General features: G+C 35.9%; 1 long non-coding RNA gene across 2 annotated transcripts in view; it reads right to left on the minus strand.

Moving 5' to 3' along the window:
* The window catches only part of LOC116660011, a 138,288-nt gene that overhangs the window by 12,803 nt on the left and 113,339 nt on the right, over positions 1-12,146 (minus strand). For both annotated transcript variants that reach the window (XR_004315368.1, XR_004315367.1), the window contains 2 exons: positions 2,010-2,130; positions 278-338 (listed from right to left, as the gene is read on the minus strand). This is a non-coding gene — a long non-coding RNA (uncharacterized LOC116660011). The remainder of the gene's footprint in view (positions 1-277; positions 339-2,009; positions 2,131-12,146) is intronic.

The raw sequence follows: 12,146 nt of genomic DNA on the forward strand, positions 1-12,146 counted from the left end.
TCTACAGTGAAATGAAAGTATCCCTATTAACCAAGCAAATGACTAGATGAGAATTGTTCTCAAGGGATAAAAAACAACACCTTGCTTTGCTGGAAGTCCTAGTGCAGATGGTGAAAACTCTGTAGTGCTTGAAATTCTCTGTTTAAACATGACATGTTAGGAGTGCATGCTTTTTGAAAACAATAAAAACACAGATTAGAATGATAATTTTAGTGTAATATACAAGCCTTTGATTTATTTGGTATCAATGTTATAATCAAAAGTATTCAGCACTCACCATCAGTCATCTCTGTCTGGTATGGTCTCCCCAGTCATCTCTTGTTTAAATGGAACACATCCTGCAGTAGTAGAATCATTAGGAAGCCATTATTTCCAGAGATATTGTATGTTCAAAATTGTTTCTCTGTAGGCTTTTGATTTAAAAGAAAAGGCAGCTAATTATAAAATCCTTGGCTCATAACTTTTTTCCTTGAGTATCATTAAGTACAGTTCCATGTTTATTAATGGTGAATATTAGTTTCCAAAAATCTGATGGGAATCTCATTTTGTTTATATGTGGTATGAACCTGGGTATAAAAATATGTAGGCAGCTGGAGCCAATTTTCTAATTATTTTTTCAAAAAATGTGCTCAGTTGAATGTTTTTTGAATTTCTGTGTGTCTGAAAAAAAGTATTCTAGTGTCATGATATGGCCAAGTGTTTAAGATTCATTCTAAGGGACATTTTGCTATTTCTAAGCATTTCTGGAAAATAAATACAAAAACTTCTAGAGTCTAATGGCATTTGGAAAATTTGTTACAAGGGAAAAGAGACCAAGTTATAAGTCTGACCTATCAAGGAGCTGTTTACTGTTAGAGATAAAAGAAAATTAACAGCATAGTGTGATATTTATTCCAAATAACTGTTGTTTTTTTCTAAATAGGTTATCCCAGAAATTAAAACATGAATACTTATCAAAGGCATATGCTAATCAAAAACTTTATCCTTCTTGATAGTACAAGGACTATTAAATATTTTAATTAACTCTTTTTTTCTTACTATAGCACATGCCATCATTGTTCTGCTCATATCACCAGCCCCTCGCATTCTGCCTGATGATTGAAGGGCAGGCCAGAAGTGTTCAGGAGCTGATATATTCTAGGAGGACCCTTCAAACATGGACTAATAGGAGCTGGAAAATTTCCTAGATCTCTCACCTCTCTGAAATCCTGATGCACATTTTGCTGCTTCCTAGATTTCCCCAACAGATCTGAACTGCCATTGCCCACAGTGATAACTTACTTTATGACATTTTCTTGTCTTCCCTCACTCATTTCCTGTGATATTGTTTTCCAACCTCACCTTCCAAACTACCTGTACTCATAAATTCATGTCCAAGACTGCTTTCGGGGGAACTCAAAGGGAAGAGCTGCTACCAGAAGTGGTCCTAGGAAACAGACCCTTTAGGATAGAATCTTAGAATCAGTTCACTCACATGACAGATGACAAGATGGACCCTATGACTTGGGGTGACTGAGAATGACTGGGATGCCCGATGGCCCAATAACCCAAAGTGAACTGGGATGGAGATGAGCAAAAAGGATGGACTGAGTTATGCATCACACTGAGCATGAAAAGACATGGATAAACTGGTAAATATACAAGAATCATGAAACCAGCTCACTGCTGTTAACTGCCATTGAAACTTTAAGAAAATGACAGGCCCATGGTAGTCAATTATTAACTCAAGACATGGTGTGGAAACCAGAAGGTCTTCATGTCAGTATCTAATTGGCCTTTCATTTCCAGCAGCAGGGAACAGACTATGCTGAAAATTGAGTCCAGGAATAATTGTGAGATTAAAAAAATTCAAAAGAAAGCCAAATTAGAAGGTCTGACAAGGTCATATCATCTGACTCCTGTGATAGAGCCAGGGTACCAAATTGCCTTGCATCCTCTGGGCCAGCAGAAGTGGCCCCACCCCCCTTCCTAGAGGAGAGGTCGTTCTCGAGACCATGAAAATGCCTCACCTTCAGCAGACGGTCGTGTTGCTTGTCTTCTTCCAGATCTGCCCGTATCTCCCCTCGTGGCTTCTAATTGGAGGAGTAAGATCAAGACTTGGCCCAGCCTGACTGGGAAGTGCTTCTTCGGCTGTAGAAGGAAAGAGATCATTCACCAAAAGATCTGTGGGTCTTAGCTCACAGAGACCACGGAGGGCTGGGAGAACATGCGTGGCCACGGACCAAACGCGTTACAGTGCAGTGGAACACGGGTCATTTTAGGGAAACACCAATTTTACAGTTCGTGAAGGATTTTGTCACATTAATTAAATACAGAGTTGATTAAGTTCCCAGCTGTCATTCCTCAATTAGCTTACCTCAGTCTAAAACATTTCTTATTCTCTTTTATGCTCTCCAAGGCTGTCAAGGTCTGTTTTGCTCCAGCTATTCTGTGTTACTTTATCTTGCCCAAAGCTTAGAAACTGATTAATCTCTAAGGGAGGTTATATTTTATCTGGGTCTTAAATAATTCATTCTGTTTCATAGCTCATCTTCATTTACTCATTGTCATCCACATCTAACTCAAGGCAGTCACCATTACTCTGCTCCTAGAAATTATCTGAACATTTTACACTCTTAACCAATTTCCAACAATTGAGAGTTGAAGATAAACTTGTTTCAAAATTTCATTGATAATCTTTTATTTGGGTAATTTTGGGTGATTTTCTAAACTGTGTGTGTCATCATCCATTCTGAGGGGGAAAATACTTCTTTTAAAATTGAATTTCATACTTGCTACTGGAAATTAAATAATTAATCATCAGTATATTTCCTAAACATCAAAATGACTACATTAAAATTTCAAAAGATACATACATACATATATATATATATATATATGTATATCTGAATCCTACTTTTGTTTCAATTCCAGTATTATCCAGAATAAATCAGAAAGGAAAAAAAACACTCTGTTTTGATGCTCACATTAGATGTTCTGGCAACATCTTTCATCCAACATGTAAATGTGCCAGAAAAATCACCTGTGTACCATGATCCAAAAATTGAATCTTAGGGAAAAAAATTTTAATTATGCTGCCTTAAATGTAAGAATATAATTTTGCCTTTATTATTACTAAAATGTTACTTTAAATAATAAAACAAAAAATCCTGTTGGAATATTAATTACCAATTATTTAGAAGCTTTCTGTAATTATCCTTTTGTAATAAACATTTTATTTTTTGTATTTCAATCACAAGTTTATTACTTGAGAGTTTGTTTCTAATATAAAGCATTGACTCTTGTAAATTTTCTTGAAAATTTTGTTTTAGATTTTTTAAGGATAGTATCCTAAATCTTAACATAAAACTCTGCTATTTCGTTAAATTAATAAGTAGTGTTTTCTACTAATCATATAACTTTCAAAAAAAGGTTATTTAGTCTTTAACACTGTATCACTTGTGGGAGCCCATGACTGGGTTAACAAATTGTAACAGATCCCAGCCACTTGTCTCCTTAAAGAAGAACAAATGTGCTTAGTAACTGCTTTGCTTGCATAGTTGAGGTTTTAGATAGCACTGTGCTCCTTGCAGAGCAACAACCCAGGCCCTCGGCTATAAACACTGGGCGTGCCTGTTAGATAGTCTTCTATCCCCAAGTCTTTAACATATCTATAAGAACTTATCTTGTTCCCCTCTTCCCATGACTTCCCTAAAGATAAACTGTAGGCCCGCAAAGGAACCAGTCTTGGGCTGGAATGGTAAACAAGTTATAAAAAGCTGCAGACTCAGAGGTGAGAAAGCTGGTTAGCCAATGGCGGGTAAGATCCCCAGAGCGGGGCAACCTAGGACAGGCACAGCCGCCTGAGTCCAAGAAAAATGTTGTTAAGCAGCTGCTTCTCAGACGTTCCGCCCTGACAAGCTGTAAGGCTCGCTGATGCCAGCACGAACATGATTTACCAAAACATAAAGGGTCTTCTGACCTTGAGCCAGACTCTACAATCTTGATCCCACCTTGTCTTTCCCTAAATTCCTGCATTCCATCACACAACATTTACTGTGTACAGTCAGTGATTCTCCTTTGACTGTACACAGTAAATGTGGGGGCATTTGAGAGTTTCGTGGAGTTGGCTCCCGACTCCCTCTTGCTCTCTTGACTTTTTCCACAGAATCTCGAGTAATTCATTCCATCTCAGTGGGACTTCTGCTGGCCAGAACCCACAACTAGTGACGAACCCATAATCACTAAATTAAGTAAGTGTATTTTCTTTGAGAGTGGGACAAGAGAATATAAAGGTAACAAATGCAGGCTACTGCTTGCTGATACACAGAAATAATTTCCACGCAAAAAATATTCTCTGAAAATATATATAGTTTTGTAATATTTACTCTAAATATTTATAGTATATGTTCTCTATTCTAAAGACTGAAATTTCCTCTTAGTCATAAAATTTGAAGGAATTAATATGCTCAATCACCATCATTTAATGGTTAAATTTGTATAACCATGAAAATCTTTCCTTTTTCTCTATTTTGACCTTCTAGAGATCAAATGCATTCCCTACCTACTTTGGGATACAAATGTATATTGTATCTTATTTAATCTTTAAAATGATGTATGTAAAGTGATTAAATTATTCCTATTCTATATGGAGTGAAACTGAAGTTCAGAAAGCTAAGTAAGATTAGGTTAACCATTATTAAACTGGTAGATAATGGTTTTGTTGAATGTCTCTATGACAATGGTTGGACCTATTGTTAGTTGGGTAGATGTTGAAGAACACATTTACTTTTTAATAAATTGTGAACATCATAAGATAGAAACGAGATGTGATAAACAGATTGGAGAAAATTGAGATGTCTTAAAAACTTCTTTTTCGACAATGTGTCAGACTTCAAATTGAATGCCTGAATGCTTTAGGAACTGGAAAACAAATATAAAAATTCACAGTCAATATTTGTATTCATATGTCCCCCAAAATGCCCTACTTTAAGAGAATACATGTCACACACAACAAAGACAAAGATATAGCCCTACTTCTCACAAGAGGGTAGAGAAAAATTGTCAGGTGTCTAGGAGGCCCTCTTGCAGGAAGGTATTTCCAGGCAGGCCACCAGAAAATGGTGGGGGAAAAATATCTGACCAAAATAATCAAGATACATTTTACAGCATGTTTCTTAAATTGTCAAGGTGTCAATAATAAGGCAAGATGATGATGGGAAAAATTGGAAGCTAAGAGGAGAAACATTGATCCTGAAAAATCCTGAGACTTCTGTCAATTCTTATTTGACTGACTTACTTTGATTGCCTTACCTTATTCTCCAGAAAATTCAAATATCTATCCTCACACTCTTAGGCAGGAAGATATTAATCTTCTCTTCTTTTGGTCACAGAAAGACCTATATGTAAGGAACAATTTGTTGAAGACAACATGCATCTATAACATTTCCATGACTCTCCAAGAGAGAACACAGGAAATACCATCCTTTAATGAAAGAGTGAACCACTACAAAAGGATAGCTATAGAAAACTTTTAAGGAAAATATGTCACAGTATCAACCAAATTTGATAATTTTTTAACCATCAGGATTTTAAGATTAAGTTTCAGACTATTATAAAAGATGCTGTTATAAAACACTAAGAAGAATGTCATTATGAACCAGTGAAACAGACAAAACACAATACCTATTTTATCTCCCTTTTTGCTAATGGAAAGAATGCACAGCAACTCAAAGTCCTCAGAAACACTGAAACTTTTTAATAACTTGTATTTCACACTAGCTACAGAGTTCAGTACAAAAACTCTTGAAATCTATGAAGAATTCGTTCTAATAAAGTTGGAGCTACAAGAGGAGGTAAAAATTCAGAGAAACTGTGAGACTTTATTTTTCATTTTTGAAATCACTGTAAAATAATTCCAGTTGGAGAGGTCAGTGTGATCCTTGAAAATTGAAAAGTGCAGTTCTCACAGAGAGGGAACACAGTGGATTTTATACAAGACACTGGAGCCTAGAAACCCAAAAAAGAATGGGTAGTGAATACTTGGAAAGAGAAACTATTGAAGACTAGGAGTCTGCCAGCATTTCCTTATTTTCTGTTTTTGAATGTAACACAACTGGAAAATCAGATAAATACTATAGACTATTGAATTAATTAGCTATTTTTACATAATAATCCATCAAATATATCATTGCTTTAAAAAAGAATCATATATTTAGTTCCCTTTGGATCAATAACTTAGGCTGAGCGTGCTTTAATGGCTCATCTGGGCTCCCCTGAACCCTCCTACATGTCCAAGAGTCAACTTGACACCAGCTGTTCTAGGATGGTATCAACAGGACAAGTGGGTCAACTGGCATAAATGGACATAAAGAGGATGTTGCATCTCTTCAACATGTTTCTCACATTCCTCAGAGGACTACACTGGGGATATGCCTAGAGTGAAAGTCTTGGTGCAAGAGCAGCAGTTTGTAAGCCACTGGGCATCCCATCTGCTGGCCTCAATAGCCAAACCATTCATATGACTGAACCCACAATCAAAAAGTGGTTCAGACTATCCACTCACAATGAAAGAATTAATACTGGGTCATCAATATAATTTCTCGGTCACAGTCCACTCTCTAGCCACACACTGTCATGTGTAAAGGAGGCTCCACTTCATCCAGGATGTCTAAAACCTCATCCAGTCTTGCATTAGGCTTGGAGCCCAGGATATCATCACCTGTATCCAGGTGCATGCAGCTCTTCTGATGTGGCCTCTCTTGATCTGGAGACCAATTAAGTAAAGAGACAATTTACCCAATTTTTATATACTAAACTATGAGACAGGAACAGGAAAACTGCAGTAAACACTACTATTTAAAAAGGAGACTAGGGGAGGAATGTAATAGTCACTGGTCCACAACAAGCCTGAAGTCTTGAGGAGCAAGTGTTGTGATGTGGGTGGGCACAGGGAGTGTTCCCAGATCAAGGCTTTGTAATGTCCCTTAGAGAAGCCTCTCCAGTAAGGCGTTTTGTTTGATTCTTGGCTCCAGCTTCTGGAACATCCTTCCTTTTTCAACTTCCTTTGTCACTTATGAGACTTTATTAAAAATTTTATTCTTTGAGGAGCATTCTCAGACTGCTTCTTGTAGAAAGTTGGAGCCTCAGACACCTTTTTTCATTTTGGGTAACATCACATCATTTTAAACTAAGATCATACTATTTTCCAATATAAGCCCCTTCAAATTATGCACATTTCCCATGATACAGTTATTTTAAATTCCATATACCAAAGGCCCATTTTTTTTCAGACATTCATTCCTTTATCTCTCTAGACTTAAGAACTGATTTTAGCTGTTATATGACAATGCATTTATGGTTCCTAGAGGTTTGCTTTATAATTCCAAGAGCCTAACAGGCATCACCTTAGGTGTTAGAACCCTTAGCAAAGGGTGTTATAAGACCTTGGTTTGATTTTTGCCTCCAGATTGTATTCTGTTTTCATGATTTAGCAAGAAAGATTGGTGGTAGGACATATTTGTATTTTCCAATCCAATTAATTATGGACTCTCTATATTTTCTCAAGATTCTGCATGTAAATTTGCTAGTTCTTTCCTTAGCTCATTTTCCCCTTACAGTTCTTTACTATACGTAACCAGTACGAACCTCCTGACATTTTCAACATTCTGCCTATTTGCATTCTGCCTTTCTGAAAGTCTGCCAATTTCAGCAATCACGTTGCTCAAATCCAAAAGTTTCTTCAACAATATTAACTAGATGATGGAAATGCTCTGTATTTGTGCTGTCTAAAATGGTTTCTACTTTCTACATGTATCTAGTAGGCAACTGAGGAGTGGGGATGTGACTGAATAAACAACACATTTTAGCTAATTTAAATTTAAATAGCCACTTGTAGCTAGGGGTTATTGTTTTAGACGATGTAGCTTTGTACATATTTTGTCATACATGCTACCACAGGCAACAATTTTACCAGTTGTTTCGTCATTGCACTGAATCATTATTTTCAATCTCTTATAACAATTTCATTACCTAATTCCAGATTCTTCCTGCCATATGGTCACAGATTCAAATTTTATCTGACTTTGTTATGATGGGTATGGCAATTCCTCCTTGTGGTACATGTTTCTGGGATTGGGTAACAAACCACCCAGTAAGTTCATGGTTTCAATAGTCTTTTATTTAACTCACTGTGGTTGGTGATTTAGCCTGAGTTTGGCTGGGCAGTTTTTCAGATCCCTGATGGGCTTCCACCCATGTCTGGGGCTCAAACACACTAATCTAGGGAAATCTCAGCTTGCACAAGCCAGGTCACCTGGGGTAAATAGGAAAACTCCAGTCTTCTCTACGTGCTTCTCATGAATCCTTCTAGCAGCTCAGTCTAGGCAAGCCCCTAGGGTGGTTGGGGTTCAAGAACAGCAGGAGATAAAGCTCCAGCACTCAAACATTTCTCAAGCCCCTAAATATACAGAAAAAAAGGACAGCTAGCTAGACAGATACATAGAAATGATTTTTTAAGTGGAATCATCATCCTATGAGAGATTAATAAAAGCTCTATATGTGTTTACTTGAGATTTACTGAAGAAAAAGCAACTGGACTGAAGTGAAGGAATTTTAGGATTCAAGTTGAACAATATTTTACCATAATATATCTTTCTAAGGTTGTAAAAATAGATTACAGAGAAGCATTAAGATGAGCAAATCAATACATTTTTATACTGAATGTTTTCTGTTTTATAGGATATTGATTAAATTCCTGCAAAGAAGGATAAGGAAATTAGCATTGCAAGATCTCCTCCCTAGTCATAAATCCCTGTCTACTTATTTTTATGAGATATACATATATATACATATACATATATATAGTGTGTGTGTGTGTGTATTTATATTTACATATCCATTCCACCACCATAGTGGCCACAGATGTTTACTCAAATGCCAACCTTTAAATGTATTCAAGTTTTACCATGAACTCTTTTAGGACTGAGAGACTAAATATACAAATGGACAATAGCCAGACCATATATAAAAACAGAACTCTGACCTATAGCCAGCAGCAAGCTTCCCAGGAAATTAATGTTATATTTTATACTTATCCTACTTTACCATTGTTTCTCTGTTCCTATTTTGTGTTCTTTTCAGTGAATTGAATATTTTTGAAATTCCATTTTTTCTCTTCTTTTGCCTTTTAGCTCTACCTCTTTGTGTTAATTTTTTAGAGATTATTCTGGAGATACTAGCCATTTTATTTTATTATAGCTTACCTTTAAATAATATTTCGCTATCTCATAATGTAAGAAATGGACAACTTTTTATTTCTTTTATACCTCTCTCCTGTTTTGTGTTCTTCTATTATAATTTTACCTCCACTTGTGCCCCAATCCCAAAATACACTGTTATTGTTTGTTACTGTTCTAAGCAACGTATTCATGTGTACATATGATGCACACGCAGTATATCCACATGCATGTGTCCACACATACACATTCTAAAAGAAACTCCTTTCAGTAGATCTAAGGCTCTGTCTCTTTCATCTTAAAATATTTCTTTTAGTTTTTATTGCAATGTATTTCAGTTACAGATAAATTATTTCAGTTTTGGTACATTTGAAATTGTCACTATCTCCTTTTAGTATTGAATATTTTCATTGGCTTTGGAATTCTAGGTAATTCTTTTCAGCACTTTGAAAATGAAATTTTATTTTTTTCTGGCCTCAACTGCTTCTAATGAGCAGTCCAGTCATTGCTAATTTTTTCTTCGTCTGTATGTTATGTGATTTCCCTCTGGCTGCTTAAAGACTTACTACTCAGCTGTGCTTTTCAACAGTTCGACTGTGATGTGTCTTTCTAGAGTTTTCTTTTTATTCATCTTCCTTTAGAATTTGCTTAGTTTTTTAGATGCGTGATTTGATAGTATTCAGTAATTTTGGAGCGCTCTTAGACACTATCTTTTTAAATATTTCACCTGTCCCATTTCACTTTTCCTTGTTTGTGCCCAGTTCCGTGTGTTATACCATTTGATATTTTGCCCCATACATTGGCTGCTCTGTTTTTCTTTTGTTTGCCTGTCCCTCTCTTATTTCTGTTTTAACTTCAGTTTGGATACTTTCTCTTGAACTTTTTTCAAGTTCACTGACTTTTATCTTTGTGGCCTCTATTCTGTGGTAAAGTCCATCTAATGAATTCTTTTTTCTGTCTTATATATTATTTCTAATATTTCCACTTGCTTCTCTTTTTTGTAGTTTGTGTTTCTTTTTTTGAAATTTTCCATCTGTTCACACATGCTGAGCAGATGCTGGCCACCTTTCCCACTAGATATTTTAGCATTTTTATCATATTTATTTTAAAGACACTTTCTGACATTTTAAATTTTATCACAGTTATTTTAAATACCTTTTTTGACATTTCTAATTTTGTGGTCATCTCTGTATTTATCTATATTGACTATTTTATTTTCTTGATTTGGGGTTAAATGTTCTTTTTATTGTGCTTTGGGGGCTATTAGTTATTTTGCATAAAATAAAGACAGAAACTGTTATGTTGTTATGTTAAAAACAAAACCTGCAAGAAATACTTCTTATAGTGCTAAGCTGCTGGAGTCAATAAGCTAAATCAGTAAGATCCATAGTGAAAGTAATTTGTTATAAATTTTATTTGTTTCAATTTTTCATTGGCTTTGAATGCAAGATCAGAAATCTTCCTTCAGTAGGGTTTGGTATCTGAGGACTAGTGTTATTCTGATAAACCATTAGCTCTTTACAGCCACGCCCCACCTTTAGGAATCAGAAGGTAACTTCCCTTCATAAGCACACTGCCGGCTCTTTGGAGTCCTGCTCTTGGCTTTCTTTTAATTCTAGCCTTCTGCCCTGCCTCATCTTTGGGGTATAGATGCTTTACACTTTATGAAATGACGGAATTAGGAGGAATTTCTCTCAGGTTTCCCACCTTTAGCTTTCCAGAGTTGAAAGCCAAGCACATCTTGGAAATTTTCTCTCAGTTTTTCTGTGCCAGTCCCAGTCTTCAGATGCTGAAAGTCCGAAGTGCCTTTGGACTTGGATTTATCATGCCCTGACCCCAGTCCTTTTGGAGAATCACCATGCACTGACTGAAAACTTGTGAGAGAGATATATGTAGTCACATATTTGTCATTTTTTTTCTTTCACAGTAAAACAGTGCTGTTATTTTATGGTTTAAATGTGTAATTTCTAAAAAATGAGGAAAGCTGAGAAAAGCAGTCTTCTGACTCAGCAAATTTGTGTTCCCAAGAATCCTATTTAACTGGAAGAACTTTACTGCAATTGTCCTTTCTAGAGTTGCAAAGTCTGCAGAACAGTTTTGAACTCTTCCCACCAATCAAAAACCAAATCTGATTATCATGCAAGAGAAAAAATAATATAATATGCTTAATTCAGGTCTGTTTAACTTTACAGGTAATTTTTGGTTTATTAGAATTATTTTTTTTTCAATTTGCAACTTAGAGAATGAAGAATGGGAACACAATACTTCTTAAAAAATATCCTGCATGTGACTAGAGACCTCAACTACTCTGTAGGTAATGAAACTGTATTTTATATTAAGTTACACACATCTCATTTAAATGTCTAATAAAATTTTTATGGACATCTTAACCACCTAACTTGTGCTAATAGAACAACAGTACGTCTTTAAATAACAACTGGTCAGATTTTCATGAAAGGTTTGCTACCTGTACCAGCATGTTAATAACAGAAAGACTTGGGGGGAATGGGAGTGGGCGAGGCCAGGTGGGAACTTCTAAAGGCTCTTGTACGTGGGTGCCATGAAATACTTGAGGAGTGTAGGTCTGCTGCTTCTGGTCAGAGTCATGGTGACATTAAGTCATTGAGAAGTTTTAGGCTTAGTCTGAAACTGGATAGTCCATGTCTTAGCAAAGGTACAGAATTTTCAATTTCAAATATTCTGATGAAGGGTTCCTCTGAAATTCATCAAATTCTCCCTGAATTCTACTATGGAGTGATCTATAATTTTATTTTGAACAGTAATTCAGATAGCTTTACTTGCTTTGCCTAGTTTCTGGATCAAAACGAGAGGACAATGAATGTAAACACACATCATAGAGTAGAGGCGAACATCAATGCAAAGTCCTACTATTATGAAAAATGAAACAGTCCTGCACTGGATGCCTTCTAT

Source organism: Camelus ferus, chromosome 26, assembly GCF_009834535.1.
Source record: "Camelus ferus isolate YT-003-E chromosome 26, BCGSAC_Cfer_1.0, whole genome shotgun sequence".
Lineage (NCBI taxonomy): Eukaryota > Metazoa > Chordata > Mammalia > Artiodactyla > Camelidae > Camelus > Camelus ferus.